Source organism: Lathyrus oleraceus, chromosome 4 (genome assembly GCF_024323335.1).
Source record: "Lathyrus oleraceus cultivar Zhongwan6 chromosome 4, CAAS_Psat_ZW6_1.0, whole genome shotgun sequence".
Lineage (NCBI taxonomy): Eukaryota > Viridiplantae > Streptophyta > Magnoliopsida > Fabales > Fabaceae > Lathyrus > Lathyrus oleraceus.
This window is the reverse complement of record NC_066582.1, coordinates 370,793,737-370,809,814: the sequence shown is the minus strand read 5'-3', so window position 1 is coordinate 370,809,814 and position 16,078 is coordinate 370,793,737. Positions and strand designations below refer to the sequence as shown.

At 36.6% G+C, this 16,078-nt stretch overlaps 1 pseudogene; it reads right to left on the bottom strand.

Moving 5' to 3' along the window:
- Window positions 1-6,618: 6,618 nt before the first annotated feature.
- On the bottom strand, window positions 6,619-7,697 carry LOC127135549 (U11/U12 small nuclear ribonucleoprotein 31 kDa protein-like; annotated as a pseudogene).
- Window positions 7,698-16,078: the final 8,381 nt, after the last annotated feature.

Genomic DNA, 16,078 nt, shown 5'->3' with positions numbered 1-16,078 from the left:
TAGCATTCTGGAACCTGTTGTAGCATTCAGAACTGCAGTTTGACCCGGTCAATCTGGTGCATTTCCACCATAGTGAATCGGATAACCGGTGTCTTCGTTGTCCAAACTGCAGCATCGTCATGGTTCACATCATGATCCAGACCCAGATATGGCCTCCAGACAAACTGTAAAACAATACGAAACGATTAGATGGAAAATAATTTGAGAAGTATTTTTAAATTAAAATATAGTTGGGTAGGATTATTACATCATCATGTCCAATGTGGTCCAATAGATTTCGATAGACTACAATAGCGTGTTTTAGACACCTGTTGTAGTTCATTCCCCTTACTGACCACCTAAGATAAAAAAGAAGTGAAAAATATTATTTACTGTTAATTATAATATAAAATATAATTAACTAAATGGTGAATGGTAAAGTGTTAGACTTACTTGGTTGCAAACGGGAACACTTATGGGCGCTCATTTATCGGGGCGAGCGACAACATTCTTGACCAACCCCAAGCTTGAAGCAAATACGCACATGAAAAAAAATATAGGTATTCTTTTTTGTAGTTCTATACATTGCACTATATAGATGGGCCAATACAGCTGAACCCTAACTATAAGTGTTTACCTTATTAATGTTGCGTAATAAAGGTAAATACATTATATTTACAAAATTACCTGTACTTTCTGGAAACAAAAAATTATCAAATAAAATCATAATATAACACCAAGCTTTTATTATTTTCTCATACTCGGTTGAATCGTCGGGAATTACTATACTGGCATAATATTGTTTAAGGTATTTTAAACTTATACCTTGCCCCCTTGCTTGACCGGACGTGTCTCCCTCAGTTTCGTCGTCTAGCAAATGGGCACCCAATAATTCATTGCAGATATTGTTGTCTTGGTTAACTCGATCATTCACTGCCTTTCCATCTATACGGAGACCCAAAAACATGTACACGTCCTCAAGTGTGACGGTACACTCACCAATCGGAAGGTGAAATGTGTGGGTCTCTGGTCTCCACCTCTCCAACAAAGTTAGAATGAACTTGTAGTCCACCGAGTACGAAACAATGTTGAGTAGATTTCCAAATCCACATCCTCTAATATATGGTTCTATTAAAGGATCGTGGGGTACATATTCATGTACACGACATCTAAACCGCTTCGGATCCTAATAATAAAAAAGTAAGAAAATGCAATTAGAAGAAGAAATACATAATCAACAAGCACAACTCTATAAGAAGTAAGAAAAACATAGATAACAAAGGTATAAGACTAAAAATAGAAAAAGTAAAAAGAGAGAGATGACATTCAAATGCCGATATATTCTCGAGCGTGCTTCTATGTTCATCGCCCATAGTCAACAAAGACATGATTTGATTTTGCAAAGCTTTAGTGTGGTAGAGGAAACAAGTGTGGTAGAAGAATATAATTGAGTATTGATGAAGATGATTTGATATTGTTGATATGAGAGGCTATTTATAGATGAATGAGTGAGTAGGTTTGCAACCAAAGATGAATGTGATTGGTTGCATGGAATGGCAAGAGAAGACAAGGGAATGACAAACTTCAGAAAGCATGTGAGAGATAGCATGTGAGGAATCTCTTCTAGGCGCATGTGAAGAATCAACATGTAAGGGAAGATGCGCCATTCCTCTTGGCGCCTACATGTGATTCTTCACATGCAAGGAAGAGGCTCCCTTCCTCTTGGCGCCTTAGTGTAGGGCAATGGGAAGGGGCGCCCTTCCTAGTGGCGCATAAGACCAATTTTTGTGAAGAGGCACCCATCCTTTTGGCGCCCCAGTTACTTTATGGCGCCTAGGGAATGGGCGCCTAGGTGGGAATCTCAGGGCTCAGGCGCATGTGTGTTCTTGTCACTCTTTTCTCTGCATGGTTGATTCTTTCTACTACATGCATGGTCAAGTTTGTACAAACAATGACCAAGTTATCAATGCAACGACCAAGTTAGAAATGAAACATTATTTATGTTGTGTGGATGAACAACTTAGCAATGCATTCAATTCCCTTAAAGATATCTACATATTTAATATTTCAACAAAATGTCTTCCACACAACATTACATGATCAGTGCCCATGTCGAAGGTGAAATATTTGATCATCAGTTGTTCGGTTTTGGTTTTCGAAACACAGAGGTAACTCGGTTTACAATAAATCGACGATCAAATTTTTCACATCTGAAACAAAGAATAGAAAAGAAATTGCAATGCAGTAATGTGGGCCAAATCATCTATAAAAATCCGGTTTGGTTTGTAGAAAACCAGGTTAAATTTTATCAGAAGAAGATTCGAGATGATGATAATATTCAGCATATGTTTGTCAGTCACGAACAATCTGGTTACAACGATATAGAGTTGTATATATTACCACATCAACAACAGGTGTCTCTGTACATTGATCAGTCACAAGTGTTTTGTGAGACTGATGACGGACAAGCTGAGGTGAATGTTCTAGATGACAAAGAAGAAGAATCTGAGATCATGGTTGATTCGATGGTGAACGCTGAAGAGGAAGAGGAGCCAATACTAACAAGTTATGTATACTGCCCACCCCAACAGATGACAAGGTTAAATTTGGGTTCAGATGAACCTTTAGCAGATGTATGGTACAATCCTTACGTGCAGATGCAAGGATCTTTGAAACAAGGAGACACATTTCGCACAAAAGAGGAATGTGTAAGAGCCATTAAGAAATTCCACATGCAACTATCAGCTGATTTCAGAGTTGACAGAACTGACGCATCGAGGTATAAAGTTTATTGTCCGAATGAGCACTGCCTTTTTATGTTGTCAGCTTCGTACCAGAAGAGGAGCGAGTCTTGGGAGATTGGATCAATGGGTCCAGATCACACATGCATGCTGACAAACCCAATCTAGGATCATCGTAAATTAAGCTCTCAGCTAATATGTTATTAGCGACAATCCATCATTAAAGGTGAGTACAATAATCTCGCATATTAGGGCAGAGTACGAGTACACTCCATCATATAGGAAGGCATGGATAGCTAGGACAAAATCTATTGAAAAAGTGTTTGGCAATTGGGAGGAGTCTTACAAATAACTTCCAAAATACTTGTTGGCTCTAAAACAATATGCTCCTGGGACAATTGTCAAGCTGGAAACAAATTGTCCGCCTATACACCAGATGGTACGTGTGCTGTTGGAAATAAAATATTTCACCGTCTATTCTGGGTGTATCAACCAGGTATCATAGGTTTTTCTTTCTGTAAACCAATTATACAAACTGATGGTACATGGTTGTACGGAAAATACAAAGGAACGTTACTGATGGTAGTGGCACAAGATGGGAACATCAATATTTTTTCAATTGTCTTTGCTCTAGTTGAAGGGGAGACTGCTGAGGGATGAAGTTTTTTCCTAAGAAATCTCTGATTGCACGTTGCACCTCAGCCTAACTTATGTTTGATCTCCGACAAACACCCTTCAATCATCAGTGCATATAATAACATTGACAACAGCTGGCAAAATCCTCCTTCGACGCATGTGTTATGTAATAGACATATTGCTCAGAATTTCATGCGGGAAATCAAAGATAAGACGTTGCGGAAGAAGGTTCTCAATGCAGGTTACGCATTATCAGAACCTTCTTTCAAACACTACCGCAAGGAAATAAGATTGTCAAACGAAGATGCGGTACGGTGGATCCATGGTATTCCTTTGGAGAAGTGGACTAGGGCATACGACAACGATCAACGTTGGGGCCACATGAAAACAAATCTTGTGGAATGAATGAACTCTGTCTTCAAAGGCATCCGTAACCTACCAATAATCGCTTTGGTGCATGCTACATATTTCAGGCTAAGGGCGTTGTTTGAAACCAGACGCTTAAAATGGAGTTCAGTGTTGCAATCTGGACAGTTGTTCAGTGATGCTTCGATGAAATTCATCAGACATGAAGCTGCCAAAGCAAACACACATGTGGTTACGGTCTTTGACCGAAGTAAAGGTTGGTTTAGTGTTGTCGAGTCCATGGATCACAATGAGGGCATGCCGATGGGACAGTACAGAGTCGAAATAGATAGAGGTTAGTGCGATTGCAGAAAGTTCCAAGCCTTTCGTACCCCCGCTCCCATGTCCTTGCGGCATGCTCAAAGGTTCGAAGGGATCCATCATACTTGTTATCTGAAGTTTACAAAATCGTCAGTCTTTCAAATGTTTATAAAATTAGTTTTTTCGTAGTGGCAAAAGAGGATTATTGGCCAGAATATCAAGGGGACATCGTTTGGCACAACGAAGTTATGCGAAGGAAGAAAAAGGGTCGCCCAAACAGCATCCGAATTCGAACCGAAATGGATACGGCGAACAAAATGGTTAGACTATGTAGGTCATGCCGTCAACTAGGTCACAATCATAATAACTGTCCTAGTGTTAGAATGAGCACAACCAGATAAATTTACAAGTACCTCTATTGCAATATATGAAAAATTAAATTTATTTCATATTAGACGTCTGTCACGAAAGTACCATTGCATAAACAGTAACACATATAATTATAACAAATACAAGAACTATGCAATTATAACCAGCAAAACAATTTTGAACATGTAATGCATCATCCTACGAGCGTCTTGGTCTAATTTAATATCCACCAATTCGCATAATTCTCCGTGTTGGTTGAACATGGACACAAGCCATTGTATTCTTCTAATCCGTTCACCCTCTCCAATTTCTCCCTCTAACCAACTGTACAACGTCCGATTAAGACGTTCAAACATATTTGTGTTCCAAAGTTGAATCTGTACCGGAGCCGCAACGGCAGAAAATATTACATCAGCACTTTGTTTTTGAATGTATGCAGACATAGTTGAAATAGGGAAAATTGAAATTGATGGTGGTTGAATTGTATTAGGAGATGAGTTTGAGTGAAAAATATGGCATCCAATGCGTGGTATTTATAGAGACGGACAAAACATGTGGGCGCTTGAGGGATTGACGCCCACATGACCATCACATGCAGCCAGATGAATTAGCGCCCACACAACCAAATGCACCTAGGCGCCACTAGCATTGACGCCTCCTCATGAGGCCCAATGCAGGCGCCACTAGTATTGGCGCCTCCTCATGAGGAGCGCAATGCATGCGCCAATGCTAGTGGCGCCTCCTCGTGAGGAGCGCAATGCATGCGCCAATGCTATTGACGCCTCCTCTTTATGCATTGGGGGTGCCCCAGTTCATCTGACGCATCCTCTACCAAACCTGGTTATTTTGATAATTTTTTTAAATAATTAGTTATTTTGAAAAAAAAATAAAAATAATTATTATTTTGAAAAAAAATTCCAAACTTTTACCTACTTTCTCTTCAAGAACACCCATATTAATCCTCTTTGAATCTGCTCAAACTTCAACAAAATTCAAGAAACCGATATCCTGAATTTCACAAATCTCCCAATATCTTTATATCTGGGTACAATTATCGTACTATGTAATCAAGCTTCATGTTAATCCTATTCATAGAGGATATGAACTCTACTATTTTCACTGACTTGTGCCATAAGACAATGATTCAATTAGTAAAAAATATGAGCATACAAAAGTATATAGACAATCATGAATATGGTATCTATCGGTTATATATAACTGTCAACTGAATATGGTTTCAGAGTTATAGATATATCCAAAACTAACAATGCTTAAAACCAACAGTACAACAGTAACAATTGACCCCAAACTCCATATAATATAACTATACTTAATCCGATTAAAAGCCATAATTCAGAAAGAAAGGAAATAGCATAACAATAACCAATTTCTTTTTCTACATATCATTACAATGACATTCAAGATTAGCCCATGGTTCAAAAAGTTACAGAATAATTAAACCTATAATTTAAAGCCTAGTGTCGAGGGTGAGGCACAAATTGGTATTATTCTCCAGCTCAGCCAAGTGATTATGCATGAAAAGGATACCATATTTTCTCTGGGAGAAGCAATTTAAGCATTCTAAGAGAAACTTGAGAAATACTCATCAATCTGCATAAAAATGCTCAGTAGACATCAAAAAGTAAAGGTAATCAGAAGAACTGTTACCCATGGTTTTAAACTGCTTTCCACAAGAACGGCGACAGTAATTGTGACTACAAGTCTACAACCTATGCTTTTCAAGATCTCAACAACCACATCAAATCCAGCTATATCTGACTACAATATTCTACATATCAAATATCATAACATAACCACCACAACTGTAATTAAAAACCTTACTTATATGATAACAAGATGTGCATAAAGTAAACCAGGGTGTTACAATTTGATTACATTACATGTTTTAACTGAACCAAAATAAAAAACATAACGGACAGGCTTTTCCTTTCTGTTTTACAGGTAAACCGAATGCTAAATTAAGCCGATAAATAAGAGACTCGTCTGTCATCATTCATTAACTATGAAAATATGGAATACACAAAAATGCTCATCACCAATTCACCACCACTATCACTAATTACTACCACAATAACTAATAACTAACATGTGCTTGTGATCAAAACCATAAACACATCCAACCAAGCCAACAACATATAAACAATTTCATCAATTACACCATATCTTGATAAAAACAAAAATTGCCATTTAGATCTATGAAACACTGGCACATATATAGACACGACACACAGGACTAGTTGAATAATGCGGTAATGCGGAATACCAAACACACACCTTCAATCTGAAGTGTCAATGCTACATAGTCATGATCAATCATCATCATCATGATCACTCTCATCACTGAAATACCCAGCTTTCTTCCCTTTCTTCTTCGTCTTGTTGTTGTCCAAACCCTCATCATCATTTCTGTTTCTCCCCAGCAACCTTTCACCCGCTTCATCATCCACAACAGAAGCCCAATTATCGTCAAACTGCTCCGCAGCAATCTGACCACCCTCCTCCTCCTCATCACCTTCCTCCTCCCCATCCCTATCCCTCAGCCCACTAAATCCCCGTCGCGGCTTCTTAGGCTGAGGCCGCGGCCTCGGCCCCAACTGATTCTTAGGACACTCATACGACAAATGACCATGCCCCCACACTCATAACACAAAGCAGTCTCAGTATTGTACACGCGCTTCCGAATAAACTCCGGAGCACGTCCATTATCAGCAGCAATAGAAGCAGTTAGTGTCCTTCCATTGAGAATCTTCTTATTCATCTCCGCCACGGCGCGTTGGGCGTCATTACGAGAAACGAATTGGACAAACGCGACACCGCGGCTTAGGCGCGTGTGACGGTCTTTGAGAACGGTTACACGCGCGATGCGGCCGAAAGTAGAGAAGAGCGTATGGAGATCGGAGTTTGTTAGGGAGTAATCTAGATTAGAAACGTATAGCGTCGATTTTGATGGTGCTAAGGGTTCACCTGTTCCTCCTATTGATGATCCTTTGTTGTTCGGTTTTGATTGGGGTTGATTACTGGATGTGGTGCCGGTGGTGGTGTTGGGGGTTGAGGACGAAGCGCAGTAGCGGTAGTAGAAAACGTCGTCGTCTTCATCGTTGTCGCTGTGTTTTCGTTTGTGTTTCTTCTTGCTTGACATTTTTTTCGGTTCAGGTTTTTTGTTTCCGGCAACGGCGTTCGGTTTCCGGCGACGGAATTAGTTCTCCGATGCTTCTTTAATCTATAGAGGAAATCTGAGAGTGGAGAGATTCTATAATGCGTTTGAGAAACCCTAGAGAAGTGAAGCGAAACTCCAAGCGGATCTGGACATGGATCCGGATATTTTGGATTGGTTTTATATATGGTTTTATCCATTCTTATTTTTTTATAAGCAGTACTATCCATATGTAAATGGACAACTTGCTCACCGCCAGAGTACTTGTAAAGATAGCATAAAACTAAAAATTATTATGTTTTAATATTTTTTTATTTAATTGGTCAGCCACCCATCTGCATATATAAATTTTAATAATTTTTTGTTAGTATGATGCTAGATTTTTTAAGACAAAAATTTCTAGTTCGTTAGATATACAATTTTATTATATTATTTTAGATTATATTTTAATATCTTAAGATGAATAGAGTTATTGAAATTTAGCAAAAATAGAATAGAGTGAAATAGAAATTTTATTACTCTATTATTTGAATAATTAGCGATAAAAACAAAGTAAGTTTTTGATTCTGCTCATATAAAAGAGAAACAATACTGATGGAAAGTGATGAAAATTTTCATTCTGCTCATATTAAAGGGAACAATACTAGTAGAAAGTGATGTAATTTTTTATTCCTCATATCTAAGGGAAACAATGCTAATGAAAAGTGATGAAATGAAATAAAATAGAATAATAAAATTTTATTATACTGGATCTGATTTTAATTAACTCAAACAATGTAATCTTATTCTATTTCATCTTATATCACTTCATATCATCTCATTGCATCAATTTAAGCAAAACCTTAGTCTAATAACTTCAGTTTCACAACATTTAAAAACTCTTATGTAGAATTTCTCCAGAATTGAAGAGGACTCATCTCTTACTAGAAACTCAACAATTAATTTGTTTTCAAAAGTAATGCTTTATTTATACACTTAGATTATGTTTGGACATCCTAAAATGAAGATATAAGAATAAAAATGAACATAGTGAATCAACAAAATTAGAAGTACATACGATTAAAATGCATCAAAATCGATGACATCTTTTTAAATTTATTGAACTTTTTGCATTAGAATTTTTTCTATTGTATTATTTTTCAACATCATTTAATTTCTAGAACTCATGCATCCTACGAACTTTTCTCACTCAGATGTTTCTTCCTTAAGACGTTCTCTCCATTCTACGAATGTTGGTGGTAGAGGACACCCTCGTTTCAAATAAGCTTGTATAAAATGCATCTTAGTAGCAATCTGTCTAATCAAGACAACCCGGCCATTTAAATTATTTGGAGGGCAACTTAGCAGAGGGAAAACGATTTACGAAAAACTATGTCTTGTAAACTAAACTAAAACTCAGTCATATACATTTGATATAAGATGACTCATTTCAGAAAAATTCATCCACTTTATTGTCGTTGTGGGGACACCAATTTTACTAAGAATCAAAGGATTTTGAATAGCTTGTATTTGTGCATTAGTCATATAGAGTCGCATGTAATTGTCGCACCTCAAAAAAAGATGATAATGCGATCCCTCGCGATAGGACGCGGAAAAAAATGTTGTTCGAAACAGAGTCGCCACCGAACTTTATTTATTCCAATGAAGGAATAGGAAAATATCGAGAAAACCTTTAGAAATAAGAATAATGGTCGTCGCAACCATATTCGGGTTCGGGAGTCGATTACGCAAGGGGAAGGTATTAGCACCCCTCACGTCCGTTGTACTCAACGGGAACCTTTTAGTCTGATTTTGCTATTTGACTGTTAATTGACTGTTTATCTGCTTGCTTCGAGTAATTAGAATTGATGATAGATGTGGATGAAGACCTCAGGATGGGGGAAATGGGAGGTTTTTTATTAGTGTGCTCGCGAAGATACAGCAATCTCCTGCCTACGTATCCTTATGGTGCAATAAGGAAATCAGAGCATTCGTAGTTCGGGCTACTACGAATATTGGTTGTGTTTTGTTTTGATGAACGACTGTGTAGGTCGGCGTTCTAACGGCTAAACACTGGCTTGTCTACTCTCGGTGGAGGCTCTAGCACTGGTTTGTTGTGCGCATTAGAAAGGATTGACAGTGTTCTTTTTGAAAGGGTTTTGGTCACGCGGGGGTGACGAGTTGAATTGACGTGTTTGGATTTGATTGGTTTCGATCGCTCGAGGGCGAGAAGTTAGGTTTGATTTGTTGATGATTTGAGGAACGACGAAAGATTGAGCAATATGGTGTACACCAATCGTTCAATTCTTTCGAGGAATAATAAGGCGTGCGCCTTCTATTCCCTTTTCGTTCGAATTGTTTTGAAAGTTTGTTTGTGGATGTTGAATACGCACGGTAGTGAGGCGTACGCCTCCTACTTGCTTATTCAAAGAATAACGAGGCGTACGCCACCTATTCCCTTATCCAAGTTTATTTAACGTGTTTTAGTCGGAAGTCGATAATTTGTGCAATATGGCGTACGCCAATTATCCAAATAATCGAGAGACGGTGAGGCGTACGCCTCCCATCTTTTATCACCCGAGGTTTAAATTGTAAAAAGATATGTTTAGATATTGTATTCGATTTATGAAGATAGCTTGAATTTTGGGTTGGTAGGTTTGGATTTGTCGATGATTTGAGCAAGGTGGCGTACGCCAATTATTCAAATAATCAAGGAGTGGTGAGGCGTACGCCTCCCATTCTCTATTGAAGTTGTATAGTTTATTTTGTAAAATTGGGTTTGATATAAGAGGTGATTTGAGTTTATTCGATTGTGTTTTAAGTTTGATGACAAAAACTCGAGCAATGTGGCGTACGCCAATTATTCGAATAATCGAAAGATAGTGAGGCGTACGCCTCCTATCCTCTTTATTATCATAAATTTAGAATTAAATGTTTTAGAATTTGTAGTTGATTTGGAAAATGATTTGAATATGATGGTTGAAGTTTAGAAATAATTTGAATTTAGAACCTATGTTTGATTTGAAAAATTGATTTGAAATTGTATGATTATTAGGGTTTTAATTGAATGACGAAAATCCGAGCAATATGGCGTACGCCAATTATTCGAATAATCGAGAGATAATGAAGCGGATGCTCACTATTCTCCTTTTCATTCAAAGATTAATTATTAAAAATAAAACTTTTAGAATTTATAATTAATTGGTGGAGTGATTTTAATTTTATGGAGTTTTAGGGTTTTAAATGAATGACGAAAATCCGAGCAATATGGCGTACGCCAATTGTTCGAATAGTCGAGAGATAGTGAAGCGGAGGCTTACTATTCTCCTTTTCATTCAAAATTAAATTAAATAATTTTTAAGAGAATACTATTTAAATACGGTGAATTTGAATTTATTTAGAATTAATATACTTTTGGGAAAGACTATTTGGTATTGGACCAACGTCAAACTTATTTATTAGAAAATAAAGTAAATTATTTGTTGACGTTAACCATTAATCCACCATTTAACTAATTATAATATTATAACAAGATAAAAAGAAGAGTTGAAAATAGTAATCGAAACCGAACTAATAAATATTTCTAATATTAGTGTTATCTTAATTTTAATTAAAACAATCAAGAATAGCTCATAAACCAAGTAGACCAAATTGGAATGTTTGGGAAATAAATAAAAAGTTAGGCCCTAAACATTGGATCAAAGAAGGCCCAAGGGACTTAAAGTAGTGTTATTTTCGGGATGGGCCACAAGGCCCAAAATCCTCTCCTACTCAGCCAAGTGGTACCGCCGAGAAGAGAAAAGGTTGGCCTCGGTTTACCTACCGCCACGCGCATCATTGTTCATTGATAACATCATAAAGATTTTGGGAACATAATCTGACAGCACCCAAGTATCTATCATCAATAACATTAATTTACTCTTAATAATATTTTAAAAGAAGAAACAATCACCCCTTAAAGCAAAGAAATAAATCAAAATAATTTTGTCTCTCTCTCTTAAAACGACTCTTCATTCTTTCTGGAAAATATCCTCTCCCTATTAAATCGTGTGCATGGTCCCAATCCAAAACTGCAGAGAGAGAAATTTTTTTTGAAAGGAAACCGATGAACACCCTTCGGTGTTCATCCTCAAACAAACCAGGACTCGAACATGAAGTTCAAAACTTCCAACGTGACAAACGACCACAATCCCCTCAAACCTCCAAATCCTCGACGGGATCTAGAAAACAGTAGCGAATCGGAACCTCAAAGGAAAACCTAATCTTAGCTTCTAACCCGTTTTCTATATCACAATCAACAGCAGAAATTAACGAGTCAAAATACAAGGTCAAAGCACTTTAAAGCAAAATAAAAGGGAAAGATTCCGCCGGAGCATCGTAGCCCCGACGACGGCCATGATTACCTTCGGTGAGTATGTATGACGTTGTCCCTCTTCTTTTGCTTGTTGTTTCAAGTTTCTTCCTTTTCTTTCTATCCTTCTGTATCCACTCCTTGTTTTCTGTCTGATTCTGACTTTCTCCTCTAATTGATTGTCATTTCCTTTTGCACGCGATTGAAGGGGTCAAGCTCTTCAAACCCTGATTTTCAGTGTGAAAATCAGAGTTGAAATACAGAGTTTTAGCGGAGCTTTTCGGTGTAAGGTTCGTTTGGGATTTCAGCAGAGTGACGGTATTTTTCTTCTCTCCTTTTTCAATCGATTAGCTTTCCTTTTTATAGAGTGAAATGAGCTCCCCAAAATCGTGTGTGGATCCTTGGCAGATGGTGCAAAAAGGAATCATTCCGTTAGCATCAAATCTTTCTTTAGATTTTGGTGGGGACCAATGTAAATGTGGTAGGAAACGGATTTGATTGTGGTCCCAAAAAATCTCCAAATGCGTGGCCGTCTTCACTGAATCTCCCATCTAGTTTTTACTGCGGTGAAACCTTCAACAATTGAGGTAAGGAAATTGGTATTTACTGGCATATATTTTAACCTTAATTGATGACTTCTCAACTTCGATTCACAACACTTCTTCCGTTTTTGCTGATGTGAGGACTTAATACATTTAGGTATGAATTGCTGCTCAAGTATTTTCGAATCCTGTGAATCTTTGCCTTTGGTTTATCATAACAATTGTGTGCTTACAAGTCTTATGACCATTAAATTGATGCCATGTTTGATACTTGGTTTGGTATTTGGTAGGTGATCTGAATGATATTCAGGATGCTTGATGATACTTGTATGGATGTTAACCTTGTTGATGGCTGAGCTTGGATTGCTAGTCTGCTGTGTTTTACATGGTGGTAGTCATGATTGCTCCTGTGATTCTATTACCATGAGGTTAGTCATATGCTGAAAACCTGTTAACTTGGAATGTGATGTTGTTAGCTATTGTGTTAGAAGTTTGAATGAAATTTTGCTATGGTAATGATTATTTTGTTTTGGATACTTTGCTTGTGCGTGAGCTGATTTGTGGGTTGCTATGCTTGGTGATGCAGTAGTGGTTTGTGCAGTTTTTAGATCGTATATTTGATCAAGGTTAGATGGTTTGGTAACAGGTTTCTTCTTGTCATGGTTCAGCATCTGTCATGGTTCTCTGATAATAGGTTCTATTGTAACAGGTTTTTTTTTGAAGCATACCCTGGCACTGTTTTGGTTTGGAGCATTATGGCGTTTAAACCAATCCCGTCTTTAATTGATGATTCATAATGCAATGGTCCTGCCGCTATAGCTAAACCTTATGTCCCAAAAAGGTGAATCTTTAAATGTATCCTCATTTCCAAGTGTAGGCTAAGAGATACTCTCAACTGTGTTTAGCATGTTAGTTTTCTCGATTGTTTAACATCTCTGCTACCGACCAAATCCCTATCCAGTTATTAACATCAACATTCTGGAACTGAATCATCTGTCTTGGAGTTGTTAACCATCCTGCCATTGAAGGACAATCATGTTGCCAAGGTCTGCAACATGGCCTGCTGTGGGAGGAATACTCTGAACTTGCGTCTGTAGCCGTTTTTTGTTTTTTGGGTGTGACGGCTTGTTTTTGCTGTTTTGCCGTTCGGCAGCTTGTGACAGTTTTTCTTCTTTTGATCATAATCTCTTTGGGAAAATCCTTACTCATTGTTTCTTTGAATCCTGCAGGTTTCACTCATGATACCAAGTTTACTGCTTCTGGAAGTGTTTTGGTGAAGAGAGTGCATGGAGTTGTCGTGGTCAACTGTCATGATGTTTTAAGCTTATATACTTTTTTATTGTAATGTCCTCAAGTCTTTAGATCATAGGCCATGGCTGTGTGTAAATCATGAGGTCTACCAATATAACTGTAAACTATGCCCCTTACAAAATTTATTCTCAGAAGGATCGTGCCCATATGGAAAAAGAATGGTTTTGTACATCTAAATTTGTATTTTTTGATCAAAAGTAACATTATTATGAAGTCCATAGAAAACTGTTTCATTTTCTTTCTTATAGGAATTAAAAGACATTGAATCTAAATCCTCAGGAAATTTTCTCAAGTCAGGACCAGGAAATGCAAATCCTAGGCCATCCGTTAAATAGCTCTTTCGACGTGACCCGAGATGAGTAGAAAAAAATGCTCATTTAATAAGAATGCTCGCCATGAGACGTGATGGACTATAATAATGCACCAATCTTGTAGGTCGGCCAAAAGGACTTGTTGATATGAATCAATTTGTACTTATGAACCAAATGATGCTTTTTATAATCTTGAATTAATGAGACGTGAGCCTTCGAGGCAACCTCTGCATGGAGTAGATGATGTCATTGAATTTGTGATTATTCTAATCAGTTGATTATAGTGGATTAAATCTGTGTGTATAAGGTGAAATCACTTTGGAGGGTGGACTATAGTAGCTTTGAGTTTCAAGCGAACGATAATAAAATACTTGTGTTTTTATCTCTTTGTTTTTAACTTTTACGTGGTGTTCTTGAGTTGGTAAAAAACTTTTGTTTTATAAAACTCAATTCAAACCCCCTTTCTTATGTTTTTCACACCTTCGGGGTTTGTTTTAATTCTGACGGGGCTACAACTAGCAGATTGCTTACTAAGTGTGGGGGTGTTTTTCGTGACAGTCAAGAAAGATAACTTTGTGGCTTTCATAAGACTATTGGTGATTGCAATAGTCTTGCTACAGAATTCTGGGGTGTCCTTATGGGTTTGGAGCTTGCTTGGAAGAGAGATTTCAAGAACCTTATTGTTCAAGATGGCAAAAAGACAGTAGCAGATGCTCTCCAAGGGTCGCCTTTGAAGTCTAAACAAGGTTCGACTTTGGCTAGGCATATTCTTCTTCTCCTTCAGCATTTTAAAGAAGTGCATTCATTCACATTTTTAGAAAAACTATTAAGTGTGCTGATTTTTTAACCAAACTAGATTTGTCCAGTTTTGATGGTTGTATCTGATTCGATGATAATTTTTTTAGTAACGGTTCAAATGTCTATGAGACATGCTGCCTAATGTCTCCTCATTTTAGACCTTTGATCCTCCCATTTTACTAATAAATAAATATATATTTGATTAAACAAACTTAAAAAATTATTATTTTTATTATATGAGTTAAATAGTTTAAGTTTCAAATTCTGAAACGTCCCCAAAAAAAACTATTTACTTACATTCTGAATTTAAAAGAATATACATTTCAAATTCTGAGTTGTCACCAAAAAAATTCTATCAATGAAAGCCCTAATCGTCACCAAAAATATATTATATTTTATATTTCAAAGAATTTAAATTTCAAATTCTGAATTTATTACCATCAATTACATCTAAAATTATTAGATTACTTTTCACAATATAAATTCATAATTTAAAAAACAAATACTTTTAAAATTACTGACTTAAATTTATTTATTTATCTTCTATTTTGCTAAAATTATATTTTTTTACTCTCCAATTTTTAAAACTAATATTTTGGTTCGCTATTGAACAACGCTGCATTATTTTTAGTTTTCAAAACTTTACTTTCATTAGAGAGGTACTTCATTTCAAAATTATTTTACCAAACAAAATTTATCTCAAAATAAACATCATTTTACTTTTTCAATATCAATTTCTTTCAGAATGCCATTAAATAATTAAAACTTCTTTCAAGTCATTATTCTCCTATACATTTATGACAATTTATAAAAACCTTAAACTATTCTTATTTTAGGATGGAATGAGTAAGCAATCAATAGACATTTATGAACTAATAAAATATATCATTGTTTTTATAATTAATTTTATTTTTTATTTTATTTGTATTAAAATATTACAAATATATTAAAACAAACTTTTAGAATTTTTTTTCAAAATAACCATTATTTTCAAAAATAATTCCAAAATAACCAATTATTCAAAAATATTACCAAAATAATCAGGTTTGATAGAGGATGCGGCAGATGAATTGACGTACCCCCAATGCATGAAGAGGAGGCGCCAATAGCATTGACGCATGCATTAGACTCCTCGTGAGGAGGCGCCAATGCTAGTGGCGCCTACATTGGGCCTCATGAGGAGGCGCCAATGTTAGTGGCGCCTATGTATGTTTGATTGG